The 23,184-nt window shown below is 37.1% G+C and overlaps 1 protein-coding gene across 1 annotated transcript in view; it reads left to right on the forward strand.

The window, feature by feature from the left end:
• LOC125164074 (cytochrome c oxidase assembly protein COX18, mitochondrial) overlaps positions 1 to 22,802 on the forward strand; it is a 79,472-nt gene extending 56,670 nt beyond the window's left edge. Inside the window, exons 11-13 of the transcript XR_007151633.1 lie at positions 15,798 to 15,935; positions 16,518 to 16,713; positions 22,746 to 22,802. The gene's annotated coding sequence lies outside the window, so the exon portion shown is untranslated. The remainder of the gene's footprint in view (positions 1 to 15,797; positions 15,936 to 16,517; positions 16,714 to 22,745) is intronic.
• The last annotated feature ends 382 nt before the right edge of the window (positions 22,803 to 23,184 follow it).

Below are 23,184 nucleotides of genomic sequence, written 5' to 3' on the forward strand. Positions count from 1 at the left end.
AGGGTTGGTCAGGGGCATCATGCCAAATGCTGGTAAAAATGTTCTGAAGGGCAAACCTTACATGGCCTGAGCATTTGGAATTTTTTGTTGGCTTCTTTAACCTGCTATATTTTCCAACTCTTTGGGCATACGAAAGCTCTCTTCATTCCCTTGCAGGCTATTAATTTCCTAATATGTAGGTCTTTGTCTCATTGACTAAATACAAGCCAAAGTTAAGCAAATGAGATATTTATTATCTCACAATTCTGTGAAGATTGGACTTACACTGCCACAAGCCAGAAAACTACCGGAAGGGAGGAAAGAGTCCAGGAACAGATCCCCAACACCTTCAGAGGAAACATGACTCCACTGACACCTTTGTCTCAAACTTCTAGTCTCTAGAACTGTGAGAGAATACATTTTTGGTGTTTAAGCCATTCATTTTGAGATACTTTGTTACAGCAGCCCTAGGAGACTAACACACCATCTGAGCCCCTTGAACAAATTGAGTGTGAGAATCTATGCTTCTAGTGCCTTCTCTCACTGCCTCTTTTGCAAATGTTTCTTCCTAGAGCGTGAAGATACTAGCTCAGATGGAGTCTGTTTAGAGTATCATTCCCAGTGTTTATGTTTCTGTGTGCACTCGGTGTTTGTGGTTGAGGTGAACTTTGCTGAGTTATATGAATCAAAGTGTTTCAAAATGGACCTCCACATGAACTCTGGATGTCCTTTATTTTTGAATCAAGAAAAAAAGTTCTTAAAATGATTTGAAAAAAAAATACTTTTACATTTTAGATGGATTTCAAGGAATTAAATGTTTCTCACATTAAATATCTGTTAGAATGAGTATAATTGGACAACTTCAGATAAGTCATTTACCTGAGTTACATATCTTAAAAATGGTGGTAACAACAGTTTCCTGCTTGCATCAAAGAGTTGCTTTAAAAAAAAATAGTGTGAAAGCCCGCTATGAACTATAAAATACTATACACTTTTGTTGACATAAACTAAATTCATGATTATTTTTTTATTTATAATTTGTACTCTGCATTCATTTAAAATATATTTGAGACATAATGAAATATGGATAATTAAAATAGAAAATAAAATACAAAATCATCTAGGGGAAAGAGAACACAAATATGCCTCAAATCCTAAACTAAAATAGTGTGGTAGAAACTGCCTTAGCAAACACCCAGACTACAATTCCCAGTTTTCTTTGTAGTCAGATGTGGTCATATGATTTGGTTCTAGCCAGTGGGTCCTAGTGAATGGAAGTGATCTGTGCCACTTCCTGATCTGACTCATAAAGCTTTCCATGGTGTTTCTTTATGCCATAACCCATTCACAAAGGGTGGAATGGTGACCCGAATACCAGAGTGATTTCGGAAGCCATATATTGCATATGACACAGATCTGTTAGCCTAGAACAACTGTGAGCAGCAGATAGACCCTTTCTCTTCTCCAAAGGCAACCAAAAATACCTGCCCTAGGCTGCTCTCTGAGTGTCTAATGAACCTCTGTGGTCATTGTATTTTGGACCTGTCATTTTATAGTAGTTTAGTCTAACTAGTACATACAGTTACTATATCTGAGTATTAAATTTAGTTCACTTAGTTCATTTTTCAGGTTATCATCTTTCTCTGTTAATCCTTCCGTGTCTCCAGATTGCCTTCACAATTAAATTCAAAATCCTTAACATGGTTCACAAAACATGTTCTGATTTCTCCCTACTTCTCCATAGTGTTTCTTGCTACTCTTTATTTTGATAATAAATAAAATTCTCCAATGAAACAGAAAAACTTGCCTTTCCTCTAACATTCTCATTTCTGTGTTTCTTGCTCTCCCTGAACTGCTTTCTCTTTTTCCTGCCTAGTTTTAGATGATCTCAACTGTCACCTGTGGAAAGCCTTTCTTAATTCTCCCACTCTCCTGACTAAATATTTATCTTATAGTTTCCCACAGCACTCCATCTGTTCTACTAAGACTTACTTTCCTCTATTGTAATCATTGGTTTGATTTAGGGACCTGTCAACTAACCTAGAGTTCATTGATGGCAGAAGACTTTCTTTGAGACATCTTTGTATCCCTAGTTTCTACCAGAGTACCTGAAATGTTTTTCAAATAAGTAAGCAAATTATTTCAGTGCTATTTATTGAGTGCTTCACATGTGTCAGGCCCTTTAAGTGCTGGGGATCCAAAAAATGACAAGGCCTCTGCCTTCATGGAGATCACAGTCTAGTGGAGGAGACAGACATCAATCAAATAATCAAACAAAAAATGTACAACCTTGGTAAAGGCTGTACATATGCATATATCAGCCATTAATAACGTTCCAGTCTGACTTCTCAGTAGTTGAGTACAAGAAATTTATGATTTGGCACTCAAAATTATTGCAGTTTGAAAACATGTAAAATTATTGAATTCTATAAATATTAATCAGACCTATCACATATTGAGCTTTTTTTATGGGTGAGGCACTTCAAAAAGATGATCAAATTAAGATCTTCTTGAACTCTCAGGAAAACCCTATCAGTTATAGACTATTATTACAGAGAATGAGTTTATAATTATGGTCTCTAGACCAAACTCAAAATCAGAACCATCTACCTAAAAGTGCCATCAGGCATGGCTTGGGGAATTAGTTTTTGGCCATGCCTTGTACCAAGCTCTGATCATGGTATTGATCTACCACTTGCTCTTCCTCACAGAAGAAATTAAAAAGTGAGATGCTTCTTAGATCTGGTGACATTTCAACTTCAAATCATGGGCATCTAATGTATTCCTGTGAGCTCTTAGGGAAGCCTGAGAAAGTATACCTCCTGGTGAGGGTTTACTGCATGTTTTTTCCCCTCACCTTTCTTTTCTTTTTTTCCACAGTTTCCATACAATCATCCCCATTGTTCAGATAGAGAGTTGGGGATTAGTGAGATAACAAGTGCTATGTCCAGAGGTGTGATGTGATTTGCCTAAATTCAGGTATGAAAAGTAAGGAAAGCTCTGTTTTCATATATATATATATATATATATATATATATATATATATATATATCTACATAGATATAGATATAGATGTAGATATAGATATAGATATAGATATATGGCTTATACAGACAGAAGAAAATACATAGGTTTATAATTTTAGCTATTTAAAAAAGGAAGCACTCAGATTTTTCAGGTGGTACATTTCTGGCCTTTGATTGTAGAAGAAATTGGAATTTTGTGATCATTCATTCATTCATTCATTCACATATGGGAGTAAAAATGTTCCATAGGGACACTGTCCTTGCTCTGGAGGAGAATGAAAGAGATACACAGCAAATATAGGAAAGATACTGATTTCTTTGATAGAGCAGCTGTTACATATTATGAACATGTAAAGAAGGTGGTAGCTATATTTCCATGGATGGTCAGGAACAGTCTGAGGAGGTGACATTGTCCCCTTGGTTTGAGTAGAAATTCATGAAACAGAGATAGAGAGAAAGTATATACAGGGAAGAAGTACATAGTGTGCAAGAGCTTGGAGATATTACAGGGAACATAGGAAAAGAGCAAAGAGTTCAGTTTGCTTGTTATAGAGGATACTAGGAGTGTGGCAGTGGTGAGAGTGGCTGGGGGAATGGTAGACTAAATCATGGAAAGCTTTGTAGACTATTACAGGACTAGAAGTTAAGATATTATCTTATGTAAAATATAAAATGTGAGGTTAATGAAGACATTTAAGACAGGGAAAGGACATAAACATATTGGTGTTTTCAAATGGTAACAGTGGAGATAGGAAAGAAGAATTGCTTTGAGAAATATCTTTTCAAGAAAAATTTAGGAGATAGAAATTATCTTATCGGAGATAGAACTGATAGCAAAAATTATTTAGGTGAGAGGAAGGACTGGAGCTGTGCTTTCCCATAGGATAGCCACATAAGGCTTTTTAAATTTAAATTACATTAAATGCAGTGAAAATTCATCTCCTCAGCCACTAGCCACATTCCACGTGCTCTATGATCATGAGTGTCTTGGACACAATATTGGACAGCACAGACACAGAACATTACCATAATTACGAAAAGTTCTTTTTTTTGTTTGTTTAGTAGAAATTTCTATTGGACAACACAGGACTAAAATATCACTCTGTTTTAAGTTTGGGTAGTGAATGACAATGGCACTTATCAAAATAGGGAATATAAGAAAGTTTGAAAGGGAAAAAAAGGACTTCCATTTGGATACAATGTGTCTGAGATACTGTTGGACATCCAGGTGAAAATGTCAAGCAAGCCGTTATTAGATCTGGTACTCAGGAGAGGCAAGTTTAGAGACAGATAGATATCAGAGTCTTCAACTTACAGGCTGAAGCCACGGAAGTGGTATGAGAAGAGGACCAGGAATACCCCATAGATCTTCCTCACTTAAAGGGAAGCAGAGAAATAGTAGTACAGTATGAAAAGTGATCCAAAGAAGAGCAATCTGAAAAGCCCAGAGAAGAATTCTGATAGAGTGAAAAAGTTAGTAATGACAAATTAGGCAAAAATATCCAAAGCCTTAGAGCATCCAAAGAGGATTTGTCCTTAAAAGATTCCTCTGGTTTTGGAGGTCAGTAAGTCGTTAGTAATCTTGCCTTCAGTGGTTTCCATGAGAAACCACTGGGAGAAGAAGCTAGATTTCAGCAGAGCTGGAATGGAATTGATGTGTGTGTGTGTGGGGGGGGGGGGGGGGGGGTGGTGGTGGTGGTGGTGGCAGGAGTGGTATAGGAGAGAAAAGCTCTCCCTTTCTTCTGGAAGTTCAGCTGTGAGGATGGCAAAGAGAGGTAATTAGCCTAAGGGACAGGAAAGGATAAGGAAAAAAAAATTTATTTTATAGAAAGTGTAGACCTTGTAGCTGGGAAAACTGGACAGCGACATGCAGAAGAATGAACCTGGACCACTTTCTTACACCATACACAAAAAAAAACTCAAAGTGGATGAAAGACCTCAATGTAAGACAGGAAGCCATCAAAATCCTCGAGGAGAAAGCAGGCAAAAACCTCTTTGATTTTGCCCGCAGCAATTTCTCACTAAACACGTCTCTGGAGGCAAGGGAAACAAAAGCAAAAATGAACTACTGGGACCTCATCAAAATAATAAGCTTCTGCACAGGGCAAAACTAAAAGGCAACTGACAGAATGGGAGAAGATATTTGCAAATGACATATTGGATAAAGGGTTAGTATCCAAAATCTATAAAGAACTGATTAAACTCAACACCCAAAAAATGAATAATCCAGTGAAGAAATGGGCAAAAGACATGAATAGACACTTCTCCAAAGAAGACATCCAGATGGCCAACCGACACATGAAAAAATGCTCAACTTCACTTATTATCAGGGAAATACAAATCAAAACCACAATAAGATACCACCTTATACCTGTCAGAATGGCTAACATTAACAACTCAGGCAACAACAGATGTTGGTGAGGATGCAGAGAAAGAGGATCTCTTTTGCATTGTTGGTGGGAATGCAAGCTGGTACAGCCAGTCTGGAGAACAGTATGGAGGTTTCTCAAAAAGCTAAAAATAGAACTACCCTACAACCCAGCAATTGCACTACTAGGTATTTATCCAAGAGATACAGGTATGCTGTTTCAAAGGGACACATGCACCCCCATGTTTATAGCAGCACTGTCAACAATAGCCAGAGTATGGAAAGAGCCCAAATGTCCTTCAATGGATGACTGGATAAAGAAGATGTGGTATATATATATACAATGGAGTATTACTCAACAATCAAAAAGAATGAAATCTTGCCATTTGCAACTAGGTGGATGGAACTGGAGGGTATTATGCTAAGTGAAATTAGAGAAAGACAAATATCATATGACTTCATTCATATGAGGACTTTAAGAGACAAAACAGATGAACATAAGGGAAGGGAAATAAAGTAATATAAAAACAGGGAGGGGGACAAAACATAAGAGACCCATAAATATGGAGAACAAACAGAGGGTTACTGGAGGAGTTGTGGGAGGGGGATGAACTAAATGGGTAAGGGGCACTAAGGAATCTACTCCTGAAATCATTGCTATATGGTAACTAATTTGGATGTAAATTTAAAAATAAATAAATAAAATTAAAAATTAAAAAAAGTGTAGACCCTGAATATTCTCTACCTGTAAGTAGGAGTGGGTGGAGTTGAAAAGACTTAAATGGCCTTGGAGTAAAGGTGTAATTACTGAGCCAAATGTCAGAGACAGTGGAAGGAAAGATGGGTGAATCTTGAAAAGGGAAAAAGATACTCCTGTTTCCCAGAGCCAGAATGAAAGGAGAGAATGATTAATAGTTGTGGGTGGAGGTAGAGAAATTCGGAACTGTTCACATCCTAGTTTTGTAACTAATGTTTTCAGGTATGATTTATAGACTATACAGAAACATTATGTATATGGCTAATGTTGAACCTTGACAAAAGCCAAAGGCATGTCAACTCAATTCATAAGATTTTGCATCGGAGGAAGCTAATGAAGTCTAAATGGACAATTTTCCAGACTGGGATGATTTATAGTAAATCCATTAAGTAGCTTCTGATAGGTCTGTGTCTAAATTGGACTTCTGTAGAGCAGGTTAATAATAAGCTCAGAGTTGAATTTTGTGGTAAATAAGCTCCAAGAAAGACAAAATGAATAAATGAATAAATCTACTTTACACATCAGAATCAAACTTCAGAGTACGAAATACAGAAAATAAAAAGAAAACCTAAAACACTAACAGAGAAGAGAAAACATTAACTACAAGGGTAGGTAATTAGATTGGCAACAGGCTTCTTAGTGGCAACAATAGAAGATCTAAGAAAGAAGGGAAATATCTTTAAAGAAAACATAGTTGCCAATCTAGTATACCCAACTAAACTATGATTCAATGGCAAAGATAAAATGAAAACATTGAAGAGTAATCCTGAAAGAATTTACTAGTTATAGATTCTCATGGAAAAAATTAAGGACACACTTTAGGAATAAAACTTTTGAATGTATAGAAGGAAAGAATGAGAAGCAAGAGGCAATGTGATAAAAAGAAATGGGCCTACATGGCAATATCTAAATAATCACTAACTCTGTAAATAATAAAAATAGAACTGATTAGCTTGGAGATAAAACATATATGGAGGTAAAATACTGACAATAATGTATAAAACAGGAATGTGAGTAGAGTGAAAAGTTCAGCAGAACTTTTACTTATTCAGGAAGAAGAGAGTTAAATTGTTTCAGATTTTAAGTCAAATTGTGCATGTGAAAATTATAAGGGTAACCGTTCAAGTTATGGAATATATAAAATTCAAATAACTCAAAATCTGAAAACAAAAAAAGATCAAACTTAAGCCAAGCAAGAGAATAGAAAAAAAGAATTATAGGGAATTTTTTCATATTGCCCTATTGGCTCTGATCTATCTATCTATCTATCTATCTACCTACCTACTATTTATTTATGAAAGAGCTGCAAGTGAGTGAGGGGCAGAAATAGAGAGAGAGAGAGAATCCCATGAGGTGCAGTGAGAGAGGGAGAGAAAGAGGGAGAGAGAGTGCGGAGTCCAAGCTCACCTTAAGTGGGGCTCAAACTCACAAACTGAGATCATGACCTGAACAAAAGTCGGATGCTTGACCAACTGAGCCACACAGGCACCCTGGCTCTTTTTTAATTTTAATTTAAAAATGTTTCACTATCAATTGTGAATGTTTTTTAGTTTATGGGTTTAAGAAAAAGGGAGAATATGCAGTTTTCCTCCAAACCTATGACATGCCAACCAACATAGTGCTACATGTTAGTGTTACCTAGTGTCATTTTGGTGGTGAAATGACTGTATGCATAGCAATTCTAGCAGAAATAGGAGAAAGCTATTAGAACTAAAAAGAGTTTAGCAAAGTTTTAGATATATGACCTATTTATAAAAATCAGTAGTATTTCTCTATGCAATTATCAACTAGAAAATGTAACTGAAATGAGATGTTATTTACAATATCACCCCAAATGAATAAACTTCTACAAATCAATCTAGAAAAGAAAGCCAATATCTTTGTGGAGAAATATTCAAAGCTCCATTAAAAACATAATAGACATTCTGAATAAATGGATAGGCTGACTTAATGTAGTACAGATGTCACTTTTCCTCAAACAAATCTACAAACTCAATACAATTCCAGTCAAAATTCCATTTATATTTTTTTGAAGAACTTGAAAAACTGTACAAAATCTAGGAAAATAAAAGTCTATGAATAGCTAAGCCACATTAAAAAAGAAAAGAGAGGATTTACTACATCAGATATTAAGACACTTGACAATTATGTGGTTTAAAGTTGTTAAAAAAATTATTGGTTATGGAACAAAGAGTGGAATGGAATAAAGACTCATAAATTGAACTTTGAATATGGGAAACATACAGCTGACAGGTAAAGTGACATAATAAAAAAAAAGATGTAAGAACAGATTATTTTAGTGTCACTGGAACATTCCTCATACAAGAAGAAATTTGGACCCCTATTTTACACTGTATAGGAGGCAGTTCTGCATAAATTAGAGACATCATTGTGAGGTTAAAAATTCTAAATATAATAAAATATTTATTAAAAAACAACAACATCAATGACAAAACACAAACCCAATGAAAAATGCATTAAGGATATGAAAAGGCAGTATAAAGCAGGAAGTCTGAATGGCTAACAAATTCCCAAAGAGATCTCAAATGTAATCAAAGAAATTAAAGCCAACAGTGAGATGCCCTATTAAAGCTATCAGAACGGCAGACATTAGAAATGTGCATACCAAGTAGAGGTCAGGATATATAATGATAGATACTCTAATGTTCTCCTGTGGATGCATGCAGTGGCATGTTCATTGCTGTTACACCCTATGGTCTGGCAGGCTCTTGGTTGTTTATCCCAGAGAATTTCTTGCACATATCTATGAAGATCCATATAAGTAAATGTTAAAATATGAAATAATGTGTGTGTTAGACCTGATGAAAGCATGAGATATTTGAAGAGACGAGAAAGTAGGGCAGCAGGTTGGTGGGATCTCCACAAGTTTGTTATTTTTTCTTTTGGGTTTGAGTTTTGAGGACAGGCTATAAAACCATCTGGATAGGGATGGGGGAAGCACAGTGACTGGGCTATTTGTGCATATTTTTATGCAAAGCCTTGCCTTTGGCATGAGTCATATCTAACATGGTGAGAGAAGGAAATAAACACAGATGGAGGAAGGTGCCTAGAGGAATGAACCTGAGGTCTTGTGCCTGATTCCACACTGCAGGTCATGTGAGGGCAATGAGTGCACTGGAGATATGGACCCGCAGTAAGGAGGCAGCAATGTGTGGGGACTTCCTGAGAACCAATGGCTGTATCTACTGACTCCAGCAGTGGGTGTCTGCATGATGCTCCGTAGAGCTAGGAGTGATCAGCCACATTTCAGTAGATGTCATCATAGAATTCCCAGGGACCAAACTGTATCCAACTGCTTCATAAGCCCACATACTAAGAAAAGGCATAAAGACCTACAGGTGAGGAATGTAAACACTCCTTCCTCGGATAGTTAAAATCACATGATTTCTCACATACCCACAGACAACATATTGGAAAGGAGAAAGGGGAAGAGGAGGTGTGCTAAAAAGATTGGTAACTTACCCCAAAGAGAGTTAACCTGAAAGAAGTTGTTAAGCAGGAAGAGATGTCTTTAACTGGCATAGGAGATTAGATCAGTTTTAAAATAAGAAGACACTGCATTTCCCCCGTGCATATATGTGTGTAAAGTTGGTGACGTGACCTTACTACATTGCCATATGTATTGTCATTGCACCAAATTAAGAATGTGATTCAGGCAGTTCTTTTTCATACTTGGTCTAAACAGATGGAAACCCCATGGAGCAAATTACAGGATGATTCAGAGCAGGAAACACACTTTCACAAGGAAACAAGAATCATAAGGCTATGGTAATCATGTGTAATGGGTTCACCCACGACTATTAAACAGAGGCCCTTGTGGGATAAAATCAGCCTCTATGACTCTTAATGGTGTTGACAAGCCGAGAAACTTGAGTCGGCCTGCCTCAGGTGATTTCAGGACTCCAGTGGCATTCCTCATGTCCTCACTTTTTTTTTTTTTTTAAATCTGACAGATGCTACCCTTTGCTTTTCAATTCTTGGCTATTATTTTCCATTCATAAAATTCATGTACCTTGATTTAACACTGATTTAAAGCAATTCCTCCCCCCCTTTTTTTGTCACCAAATCTAGTTATTTCTTACTACCGTGTTTTGAGTAATAATGTCTACCAGCAGGGAGAACTTGTTTTAAGATAGTAGTTTCTCATTTTTAACTAATCAAAGATATAAAACAGTTCAAAGTAGAACTTCTGGTCTGCTTCTAGCCACTTAGTATATATAACCACCTTAGTATATTCTAGGCTACAGTTTCCCTCTATGCTCATTTATCACCTTGAGGACCTCTAAAATGAAGACATAGTAAACAAAGAAGCCAGTACATTCAGTTTCGGGGAAAGAACATGACTGATTATTAAACTGCTTCACATCCTAGTTTTGTTTTTCACTTAGGCAAGATACTAAACGGAGTCTCTCTCATTTATTTAAGAGATAAGACTTTCTGCATTATTGTGAGAAAGTTTAGATGGTTCAATATGCATAACAGTAAAGAGGGGGAAAGAAACCACTTAATTTCCAATATTTAGGGTTATTTTACCCTAGTTTTATCTAACTTTAGCTCTATAAATAGGAGGCTCTAAATGAGAATAAAAAGTAAAGTTAATTGAGAAGTTTTGGTAAATCCTCCAGTGGAATTCCTCCCAGAACATGAGAAAGTGAACGAATGACGCTAAAGTGAGTAACAAATGTTTCTCAGAGGGAGGTAGTATCCAGTTCTTTAAGAAATCAGCAGAGAGATCATAAAACAAATTTTGGCGATAGATCATGGTAGTAATTTCCCCGAGCTGCTATAACAAAGTACCACAAACTGGGTGGCTTAAACAACAGAAATTTATTGTCTCATAGTTCTAGAGGCTGGAAGTCTGAAACCAAGGTGTCAGCGGGGCCATATTCTCTCTTAAATCTGTAGTGGAGAATCTTTCCTTACCTCTTCTAGCTTCTGCTGTGTATCAGTGATTCCGGGCACTCCTTGGCTTGCAGGTGAATCACTCCAGTCTCTGTAATCAGATGGCTCTCTTCTCCCTGTGTGTCTTTACCTTGTCTTCCTTCTGTGAGTGTTTATGTCCAAATTTCCCCTTTTTATAAAGACACTGGTCATACTGGATAAAGGGCACATCCTGTTCCAGCATGACCTCATTTTACCCAATTACACCTGCAACAACCCATTCCCGAATAGGTCACATTCTAAGGTACTGGGAGTGAAAACTTCAACATATGAATTTGTAGAGGGGGGGGGAGGGTGGGGTGGGAACACAATTCAACCCATAACAAGGAGAAAGGCTAACTCATAGCCAGAGGACTAACCAACAACTTTGGGACACCTGGGTGGCTCAGTCAACTAAGCGTCCACTTCGGCTCAGGTCATGATCTTGCAGTCCATGAGTACGCGTCGGGCTCTGTGCCAACAGCTTGGAGCCCGGAGCCTGCTTCAGATTCTGTGTCTCCCTCTCTTTTTCTGTCCCTCTCCTGCTCATGCTCTGTCTCTCTCTCTTTCTCTCTCTCAAAATAAACAAACAAACAAACAAACACTAAAAAAATAAAAGGAGAGAACTAACAAGAACCTTGATAATTTTGTGTATTCTGTTTTCTTTCAGTCCCCAGTCAATAAAAATTGGGGGTTTAACTGGGCTCTTGGGTATTCGTCACTGGTTAGAGAGCTGTTTGGAGGCTGGGTAGGTTCATTGGAAGCGTAGTTCTATTCCAGAGATGGTTTGGCATATGGAGCTCACCAGGGGTAAAGACTGTGGTAATGTGTGGGTGAGCCAGCAGGAGAGGTAGACAAGTCCAGACACAAGTTGAAAAGAACCTTTCTACTCTGGACTCACTTCCCAGGGCATTGCAGAAAGCAGTTCCTACTGGACCCAGGGAAAGCGCCTTCTCAATAGAATGTGACCTTCTCCTTCCAGAGTCACAGATTTATGAATTTTCCTGTTGGTTTCTTTATTTTCATCTCTCTAGTTGCTCGGAGGAAAATCAGGATAATTCTGACAGTAGAACTTTCAACTTAAGGCCTTTTATTGCTCCTGGGTTTGTGGTTTTGGGTATTACTCATACATTTACATCCACAAAGTAACCTTGAGTTGTTGAAATGTGGTCATTAATTAATCAAGTAATCTAAGTAAAACCTTCCCTGTTAGGCATTTCTTGTATCATTTTTCCAGTGAGTTTGAAACTGGGTTTCCAATAATTTCTGATCATGAAGGATCCTCTGGCTTAGGACTCACAGTAGAAAAGTTCATGGAAAGCCTAGGGTGTTAACTTCTTTCCTGGCTGTATTCCAGTTGGTTTTAAATCACTCTGCTTGCTTTGGCTTTCCCACATTACCTCTTTATGTGGGTGTTATAGGAACCTTCCATTAGTGTCCAGTAAAACTCACCCCTTCCCTCTCAGTCTTGCTACAAAAGGTTGAAAAAAAAAAAAAAAAAAACAACCTGGTGGTACCCTTACCTTAAAAGTCAGGCCAAAGGATAGACAGAGGTAACAAAGAGGGGGAGTGGTCATCATTTTTCACACTTAACTGTTTGTGAGGGACAATCAGAAAAGAGCTCTATGGAGGGAATGGCTCTTTATGGAGTGAGCCCTTTGGAGGAAATATGAGTCCCATGAGAATTTGAAGTTCACCTAGAGGTTTAAGAAAGGATTAGCAATTCATGTGTGCTACCAGCCAAAGGCAGAAAGGAAGTTATTCTTGTGTTGTGGGTGGTCAAATGTCCATGGAGCTATGAGATTATCTGGCAGAGGTAAATAGCAGTGAAGAAGAACAAAGAAGGGATTTTTTTTTTTTTTCTAAGCATACAGCTGTACTACTAAGTCATCCAGGTTAGCACTGAGCACTTAGGGGATGTTCAGATGTAGAGAGCACCACACACTCTCATAATATCTCTTTATTAAAAAATTATTTTTATCCCCCATTTTTTAATTATGAAAATAATACATGCACATTGAAGAATAATCAGACTGTATGGAAACAAATTAAGGAACTGAAAAAAATATATACTATAGACCTTCTACCACAATTATTTTCATTATTACATATTACCTTCTAGTTTTTGTCTAATGCATTCATTTTCCTTGAGTTGCAATCTGCTTAATATTAAATCATAAACATTTTCCCATGTCACAGTCTTTATCATTATCATTTTACACCACAAATACTAGTTCATTGTATTATGTATGTTAAACCATTTTCCTATGGTGGGATATTGGGAAACGTGTACTTTTATGAGTAACTTGAATTATAGTCTTCGTAGATGGTGTTTTGCTTCATTGCATTTGGGGCGAATACATTTTCCAGGAACCATATTGGGTTCATTAGACATAAGAATTTGATACCAGTACCTGAATTTAATAAAAAGTGAGAATTACCCAGTACCTGTACCACCAGCCATTTGTAGGAGATGAGTATTAGAATGTTGGTAACATGGAATTGGTACTCTAAAAAAAAAAAAGAAAGAAAAAAGAAAGGAATGAAAAGTACTCTTTGGGTGTCAAAGAAAGTCAAAGAGAATTTTGAGGCATTAGCAGAGAGATTAGTGACTATAATAATGTATTTCTGTGTTCTGGATAAGAAGGCATTCGGCATGGTCTGCCCAAAATGAAGCCAGAATTCCAAGTAGAAATGCAATAACGTTAAGAAAACTTTTCTTGGCATTATAAGCTCACACATGTACTTTTATATGCTACAAAGTTGAAAAAAAAGTTAAAATTCTGAAGTATTGAGGCCACAGCTATAAAAAATTAAGGTTTTAAACTAGATTTATGAAAGTAAGAAAATATATGTTATGGTATGCTAAATGCTATTCTAACTAGTGCTTTTTCATGCTGGCAAATGTTCTACTTCTGCCAATGTGAACAATTATTTTTGCTGGCCCAAAACAGTTCAAACAAAAACAGAAGTCAGCCACCATTTCTTAACATAGTAAAGTTGAAAATTTCAAACATTTAATGGAAATTATTTTCACATTTATTTCATTGGTATTCAAAGGAAGTAGTAGGAATTCCATAAAAGTTTGTGTTTCTGACAAAAGTAAATTGCTAATGTAAAGTTATTTGGAGGTTAGAAGTATGATAAATGGAGATGATTTAGAAAGAAACAAGAGTATCTATTTTAAAAACATTATTATTAGCTTCTTCCTTCTTTGACCCTCACAGACTATGTAAGAGTCTGAAAAAAGACACGGTGAGTGGACTACCAAATATTCATTCTTTTTTCATGTTTAACAGAAACCAAATTCCTCAGTGAGTTCCACAGATTCAGCTAAAATACTTTCCCAGACTTGCTTACAGTTTGGAGTAGCTACATGACATTTTCGGCTGATGAAATAATTGACAAAAATGCTAGATTCAACTCCTTTACTCTTCTTTCCTTCTTGTTCTTGCCTGGAAAACAGGTAGTTAGGTTGAAAGTAACATCCAACTTGGGACACCCCACAGCAAGGATGAAGAATTAGCTATATAATGAGAATGAGGAATGAAGAGGAAGTGGGATCCAGGGACACTGATGACACCATGGAACTAACCACTGGGCTGCTTGTCTCTGCACTTCTTTTTATGTGAGGCGAATTATGTGAGGCTCTATGGTTAAGCCACTGGCATCAGTTTTTTGCTACATACAGTACACACAAATGCTAAATGAGGCAGAGCCCTTGATATAGCCTCTTTTTGTATCTTGTACTTCTATTTACAAAGTGTCTGCTATGATAATAATGTGTTTAATGATTTTTGTCCTCAAATCTTCTGAGCTATTAACTACATTAATGACAACATTTGTAAAGCATCCTCTCTTGTTCATCATTGTATTTAATGCCTACAAGTATCTGACATACCATGTGAACTTAATAAATTATATTTCCAGGTAATTTGGAAAGCTGTTTTGACTCCAAAATACACACGCACGCGCGCGCGCACACACACACACACACGCCCATCTTTACATAAATACATGGATGCACAAACATTCTATATATATATGTTATGTGTTTTAAAATATTTGTATTGCTTTGAAGTACTCAGATATTAAAGAATTATTCTATGAGAATAATTGTCACTATTTCTTTTCCAGTTAGGATTTGTGTATTACTGTAATAATGGACATTTATGTGTCTCATTGAATGCTAAGGTCTTAGGGAAACATAAGAGAACTGAAAGGGAGATAAACAGTGACTTTGGATCTCCAGCTGCATTTGTCAAGCCACAAGCATTCTGTAAAAACAAAACAAAACAAACATGCAGGATTTTAAACTCAAGTAACTTTTGGAAATACAGCATGTTACACCGTCTTTATCCTGGTGATTCATGGGTCCATTAAAGTTGCCTACAGTAGAGAAAACTGTTTAACTCTGTGTAATCTGGAATTTTCCAATCTTATGTGATCATCAAGCCCTTCTATTCAAGTTACACCTATTAATAATGCTCAGGGGAGATACTTCTGTGACACATACTCTGAAAAACCCTGCAATTCAGTGACCAGAAACCTGAAAAATCATCGCTATTACATGGTATTGATCTACATTAGTTAGTGTAACTAGATAGTAATGAGAAATAAAACATATGACTTTTGGAAAAGAGTAGAAAAATGAAGACTTTTTGCAGAAGACAGAAATACCTAGTTTACCATGAAGGTGAGGCATTTATTTTGTTCCCTATTTTAGCTCCAGTGGCCAGAGTAACACGTAAGTGTTACTTGTTGGTGGAAGGAAGGCTTGGTGGAAGGAAGGATTGATGGAGAGATAAGGGATCTCATGGGATCCAGTATTCTAGAGAAACATCCTGAGAAAGTTGCCTAACAGGTATGGTTTGATAACCTTTCTGAAGACTTGAATGTGCCTCACATACTGCTTTTTCTCCAAATTGTCATTGTTTAAAACTTTTGAGTTTTACTCTAATGATAGAAAATATGTGGACTTGATATCTATCAATCAGAATTTTCTCAACATAGTACTCCAGGCAACTACTACCAGCTGATTAGCATAAGGAAGAGAGCGAAAACCATCTCTAACATAACAATTTCCATCTCTAATGTAAGGCTTAATATTATTTTTTCCTGCTTAAATAATTTATACTTATCTCATAATCATTAGTCTCATGTCCCTAGCATTATCTGAAGATGAATTATTTACTTTTTTCTCTCAGATGCTATTGTGATTGTTTTAAAATGACCACAAATTCTTTGATGTTTCTCTTCAATAGATGGAAACTAATTCCTTGTCTACTAAGTGTGGGCTGGAGTGGATTTAGTGAATCTCTTCTAATGAAAAGAATTTAATGGAAGTGACATGTGAAACTTTGAAGACTAGATATAAAAAATACTGTGACTACCTGCTAGTTTTTTTCCCCTCCTCTATCTCTATTTCTTGTTTTCTCTCTCTCAGATAATTCAGTGTGGAGGAAGCTAGCATCCAGGCTAGAAGCCCATGTGGTGAGGAACTGAGACCTCACTCACCAGCAGCCATATGAGTGAGCAATCTGGAAGTGGTACCTTCAGCCCCAGTCGGGCCATCAGATGAAACTGCAGTGTCTGCCAGTGCCCTACAACCTTATGAGAGTCTCTGAGCCAGCGCCACCCAGGTGAGCAACTTCTGAATTCCTGACCCATAGAAACTAAATAATACATGATTACTATTTAAACCACTTAGTTTGAGGATAATATTTAAAATATAAATGGATAACTAATTCAACAATTTTAGGAACTTTTTTTAATGTTTATTTTTGGGAGAGAGAGAGACAGAGTGAAAGTGGGAAAGGGGCAGGGAGAGAGGGAGACACAGAATCTGAAGTAGGCTCTAGGCTCTGAGCTGTCAGCACAGAGCCCCACTTGGGACTCAGACTCACAAACCGCAAGACCATGACCTGAGCCAAAGTCAGATGATTAAACAACTGAACCACCTAGGTGCTCCAACAATTTTAAGAACTTTTAAAGAAATAGGACTCATTTACGGCCCCTTTAAAAACCCACCCTCCTCTACTCCCAATTTTATTACTTTGGTATGGCCAAATTAGCTAGTTATCCACCAATTCCTGTTTGTTTGTTTGTTTTTTTCTAAAGCAGGGGTAAGAAAACTCTGTTAAAAAAGACCAGATAGTAAATACTTTAGGCCTTGTGGGCCATGTGGTCTTTGTCACAACTACTCAACTCTACTCTTGCAGCATGAAAGCAGCTGTAGACAATACTTACATGAGTGAGTATGGCTGTTTTCTAATAAAAGTTTATTTGTGGACACTGAAATTTGAATTTCACAGAATCTTTACATCATGAAGTATTATTCTAATTTTGATTTTTTCCCCAACCATTTTAAAATGTAAAAATCTTTCTTAGCTTGTAGGTCACTTAAAACCAGGCAGTGGGCCAGATTTGGCCCACAGGTATAGTTTGCTGATTCCTGTATTAAGTTAATAGAATTCTTGATATTTAACTGTCATATGAATGCCCAAAATAAAGACATATTTCAGACAATAGCCATGTGACCACATTATGGTTAATGGGATGTAGGTGGAAAGGGTATGTGCAAATTCTGAGTCATGCTATTAAAGAGAAGTAGTGGACTCCCCCACCCCCACCACCCCCTTTATTCCCCTTTCTCACGGCTAAAGTGAAGATCATCCTGGACCATGTAGATGACAGAAATGTCCTTGGGGTGGTGGAACAAACAGAGCCAGAATTCCTAGTCTCGGATGGTGTGCAGTCATACTTTTATAAGGGTAAGAAATAGACTACAATCGTGTTTAAACCTGTCTGGTTTTAGATCCCTCTTCACACGTCACCAAATGTGAGCTCTAACTGATTAAGCTGGTTAGTGGTTAGCTACCATCTCTTAATGTAATGCCAGGTTGACATTGTGTTGTACTTTCAAGAATCACTGCAGACAGTGGTTAACAGCTATATGTAGAGTTAAAAAAAGAATTCTTGGTTACTTATCAAGTCAGAATAGTCTGGACATAGGATAGCTTTGACTTGATTAAAAAACCAGAATTTCTAAAAAATGGCAGGTATTTGCCTTTTCTTCTGATTGTGGACTTCCTGCAATTTGGAAGTGAACAAATGTGCTTTTGTATCCATTTTCTCCCACCTCTATCATACTTATGGCCAAGAGTGGAATATTGTTAATTGAGAGACACATAAACAATACACTCTTTATAATATCTGAGGAAGAATTAATTCATAGTGTTCTTTGTGGAGCTTATTTATATAAATGAATGGGTTTAAAATCTCCCACCCCCACCCCCCAAAGTATCCCATGGTCCTGTGGATCTTCTCATTCATATAACTGAAAGAAAATGTAATCATAATAGATATACCTATCTTCTGAGCACTTTTTATTTTCCACACCAGAACTTGGGGGTCCCAGGGTGTGAACAACAGTGAAAAAGAATCCCACAGTCAAAGTCTGGAAAGCACTATGAGAATCATCAGCCATCACTTGGCAGCATCAGAGCATCAGGCATTGTCCAAACACAATTGTTTGAGTTCTTGTGCTGACACACAGTGTTTCCCATTCATCTCTCCCCCTTTCTCTCCCTCTTTCTCTCCCCGCCAAAAACCCAACTCGCTTTAAATAGGCACCCTCTTCCAAGTCCTGGCTGTTAGTGTCCCCAAGAGATTTCAGGGAGATGCAGCCCTGGCTGAGGGTTAGAGCCAGAGGCCAGCCAGTGAAGGGAACAATGTCTGGGTTTTGAGAACAGCTGGAGCTTCAGAGGGAGAAAAGCAGCTTGGCGAATGAGGAAAGAATGTACTTGTCACTTCAGAGGCAAGAAACTTCGATTTCTCTCCTGCTTCTGCCAGCAAGTGTTTATTGGAAAGGAGAGTGGTGGTGATGGGCAGGTGACTTTCAGTTAGGATTTTATGGAATTTTTCATGTTTATTTTACCTTTTCAAAGAGCAGATAGATGTACAAATCCCACAGTATAACTATTCTGAATTCTGCTTGTGTTTTTATTGGATAAAGGAGTGTTGTTCCTCAGAGCTATTTTTACGGATGCCGCCCCTGGCCCATTTTGAAACTCTGCTTGCTTTCCTTGTATGTGAGCTAATATTTGTTATAGGGATTTTGGAGAAATGTAGTAGAGGGTATTCAATGGAAGGTGAAGGCCGAAGGGAGGAGAAATCCTGTTCTGAGAACATGAGCTGAATTTACAGATGGGGGAATTGGATGGGCCTGTTCAGACAAAATAGGGATGTTTTAGCTGACACCAAGGTGAGCTTATAAAAAGTTTGATGAAGTTGGGGGGAAATAAAGTTTTTAAAATGTCATATTCTTTGGTCATGTCTTGAGTTCTCTGATTTTCTTAGATTCTTCTGGAAAAGGATAGAACGACAGAGACTATTTTCCCACTCTGAATTCCTTTTGTTAGACTTGGAAAGTTTGATCTGATTTTAAGTATCCCTTATAAAATGAACAAGGAGTTCAATATTAATATTCAAAAAGTAATAATTGTTACCATTTAAAGGTCTCTTATCTCCTTTTCTCCATTCCCCCAATTTTTTTTTGTCTACTTCAGGATTCTTCTTTTAATTGTACCTGTTCTTGTGTTTGTTTTTTAATTTTTCTTTAGTTGGGGAATAAATATATCTAAAAGTTAAAATAGGGAATGAGACTTTATTGCAAGAATGTAAGGGACCAACTATATAGTCACTCTGGGTCCCCAAATTTCCCCAACTAGAATTAGTACTTCTGAGAGAAAAATAATATGTTGTGGTCTATTTGTCAGTAACCACAGTGAATTTCCTGACCTGGCAAGCTTCATGCAAGCCACTTCAGAGGCATGGCCTCCTTCACATCAAACTGTGTGGTAACTTAGCCTTTAACTTGGACACTCTTGTCTGAGGCCAAAGTACCAGGTTTCATTCAGCATATATGGTGTGAATCACAGCAACTGTTTGCAAAAGGTGTCTCTTAGAAGGGGCTTGTGAGCAAAACAGGAACTTAGAATTTCATAGACTCCTTCCCAGCACAAGAACAGTCAGTGAACTCCAGGGACTATCCTGGGAGCACCATCTATCACAGTTCTTTATTCACCAGCATCAAGAGCATCTCCAAAGGGTTGACATATTTTTGTTGTTGTTTTTTAATTTTTAATTTTTAAATATTTATTTATTTACTTATCTATTTATTTTTAAATTTTAATTCCAGTATAGTTAACATACTGTGTTATATTAGTTTTGTAATATAGTGACTCAACAATTCTATAAATCACCCAGTGCATATCACGGTAAGTGTACTCTTTTTAACGTTTATTTATCTTTGAGAGACTGAGAAAGAGGACAAGCGGAGGTGGGGGTGGGGGCAGAGAGAGAGAAGGAGACACAGTATCCAAAGCAGGCTCCAGTCTCTGAGCTGTGAGCACAGAGCCCACCGCGGGGCTCAAACCCACAAACCATGAGATCATGACCTGAGCCGAACTTGGATGCTTAACCAACTGAGCCACCCAGGCACCCCATAATAAGTGTACTCTTAATCCCCATCACCGATTTCATCCATCCCTCCACCCACTTACCCTCTGGCAACCATCAGTTTGTTCTCTATAGTTAAGAGTCTGTTTCTTGGTTTGTCTCTCTGTCTCTTTTTTATATTTGATTATTTCTTAAATTTTACATATGAGTGAAATCATATGGTATTTGTCTTTGACTGACTTATCTTGTTTAACATTATACAAGCTCCATCCATGTTGTTGTAAATGGCAAGATTTCATTCTTTTTTATGGCTGAGTAATATTCCATTATATGTGTACACACATACATACCACATACATGCCACATCTTTAGCCATTCGTCTATTGATGGACACTTGGGCTGCTTCCATATCTTGGCTATTGTAAATAATGCTCCAATAAACATAGGAGTGTATGTATCCCTTTGAATTAGTGTTTTGTATTTTTGGGGAGTGCAATTGCTGGATCACAAGGTAGTTCTATTTTTAATCTCTTGAGGAACTTTTTTCCATACTTCTTTCCACAGTGGCTGTACCAGTTTGTATTCCCACCAACAGTACACGGTGTTCCTTTCCCTTCACATCCTTGCCAACACTTATTATTTCTTGTGTTTTTGATCTGAGTCATTCTGACAGACGTAAGGTAGTTTTATTGTAGCTTTGGTTTGCATTTCCCTGATGATGAGTGATGTTGAGCATCTTTTCATGTGTCTGTTAGCCATGTGTATTTTTTCTTAGGAGAAATGTCTGTTCATGTTTTCTGTCAGTTTTTTTTATTGGATTATTTCGGGGGTTTTGGTATTGAGTTTTGTATGTTCTTTATATAGTTTGGATACCAACCCTTTATAGGACACATGTTTGCAAATATCTTCTCCCATCCCATAGGTTGTCTTTTAGTTTTGTTGGTGTTTGCTATGCAGAAGACTTTTTTTGATGTATCCCCAATAGTTTATTTTTGCTTTTATTTCCCTTGCCTCAGGAGACATATCTAGAAAGATGTTGCTATGGCTGATATCAGAGAAATTGCTGCTTGTGCTTTCTTATAGGATTTTATGGTTTTATGTCTCACATTTAAGTCTTTAATCCATTTTGAGTTTATTTTTGTGTATTTAGTATTTAGGGATGCCTGGGTGGCTCAGTCAGTTAAGTGTCTGACTTTGGCTCAGGTCATGATCTCACTGTTCATGAGTTCAACCCCCACGTCGGGCTCTGTGCTGACAGCTCAGAGCCTAGAACCTGCTTCAGATTCTCTGCTTCAGATTCTGTGTCTCCCCTTGTCTCTGCCCTCTCCCTGCTCATGCTCTGTCTCTATCAAAAATAAATAAATATTAAAATTAAAAAAAAACATATTTCTTAAGGGGATATTTTTAATAGATTTCCTAGTTTGGGTATATTATTCTCAATATTTTAAAGGCTTGCATGTTTAAGACTAAAGAACAGCTATATAGGGGAGCCTGGATGGTTCAGTTGGTTTAGCATCCAACTCTTGATTTCACCTTAGGTCATGATCTCATAGTTCCTGAGATCAAGCCCCATGTCAGACTCTGTGCCTAAAGCACAGAGCCTGTGTGGGATTCTCTCTCTCTCTCTCTCTCTCTCTCTCTCTCTCTTTCTTTCAAAATAAATAAACACTAAAAAAAGAACAACTATACATAAAATGTCCATACTACCCAAAGCAATCTATAGATTCAATGCAATGCCTATCAAAATACCAACAGCATTTTTTACAGAACAAATAATACTAAAATTTGTATGGAACCACAAAAGACACTGAATAACCAAAACAAATTTTGAGAAAGAGGAGCAAAGCTGGAGATATCACAATCCCAGGTTTGAAGATATACTACAATAATAACCAAAACAGTATGGTATTGGCACTGGCACAACACATAGATCCATGGAACAGAATAAGAGCCCAGAAATAAATCCATGCTTATATGGTCAATTAGTCTATGACAAAAGAGGCAAGAATATACATTGAGGAAAAGACAGTCTTTTCAATAAATGGTGCTGGAAACGCTGGGCAGCTACATGAAAAGAATGAAACTGGACCTGTTTCTCACACCACACATTAAAATAAACTCAAAATGAATTAAAGACTTAAATGTATGACCTGAAACTATAAAACTCCTAGAAGAAAACATAGGTAGTAATCTGTTCTGCTTTTTTTTCTAGATAAGTCTCCTCAGGCCAAGGAAACAAAAGCAAAAATAAACTACTGGGACTACACCAAAATAAACAGCTGTTGCACAGTGAAGGAAACCATCAACAAAATTAAAAAGTAAGCTACTGAATGGGAGATGATATTTTCAAATGATATATCTGATAAGGCTATAAAGAACTTATGAAAAGAACCAATAAATAGTTAACTTCTACAACTAAGCAAACATAAAAAATCCAATTAAAAAATGGGCAGGGCTCATTATACTTCAATTTTTAAAAAATGGGCAGAGGACCTGAATAGGTATTTTTCCAAAGAAGATATACAGATGGCCAATAGACACATTAAAAGATGCTCAACATCATTAATCATCAGGGAAATGCAAATCAAAACCATGATATCACCCAATACCTGTCAGAATGGCTAGAATAAGAAAGACAAAAGATAAGTGTT

The sequence above is a fragment of the Prionailurus viverrinus genome, chromosome B1, assembly GCF_022837055.1.
Source record: "Prionailurus viverrinus isolate Anna chromosome B1, UM_Priviv_1.0, whole genome shotgun sequence".
Taxonomy (NCBI): Eukaryota; Metazoa; Chordata; class Mammalia; order Carnivora; family Felidae; genus Prionailurus; species Prionailurus viverrinus.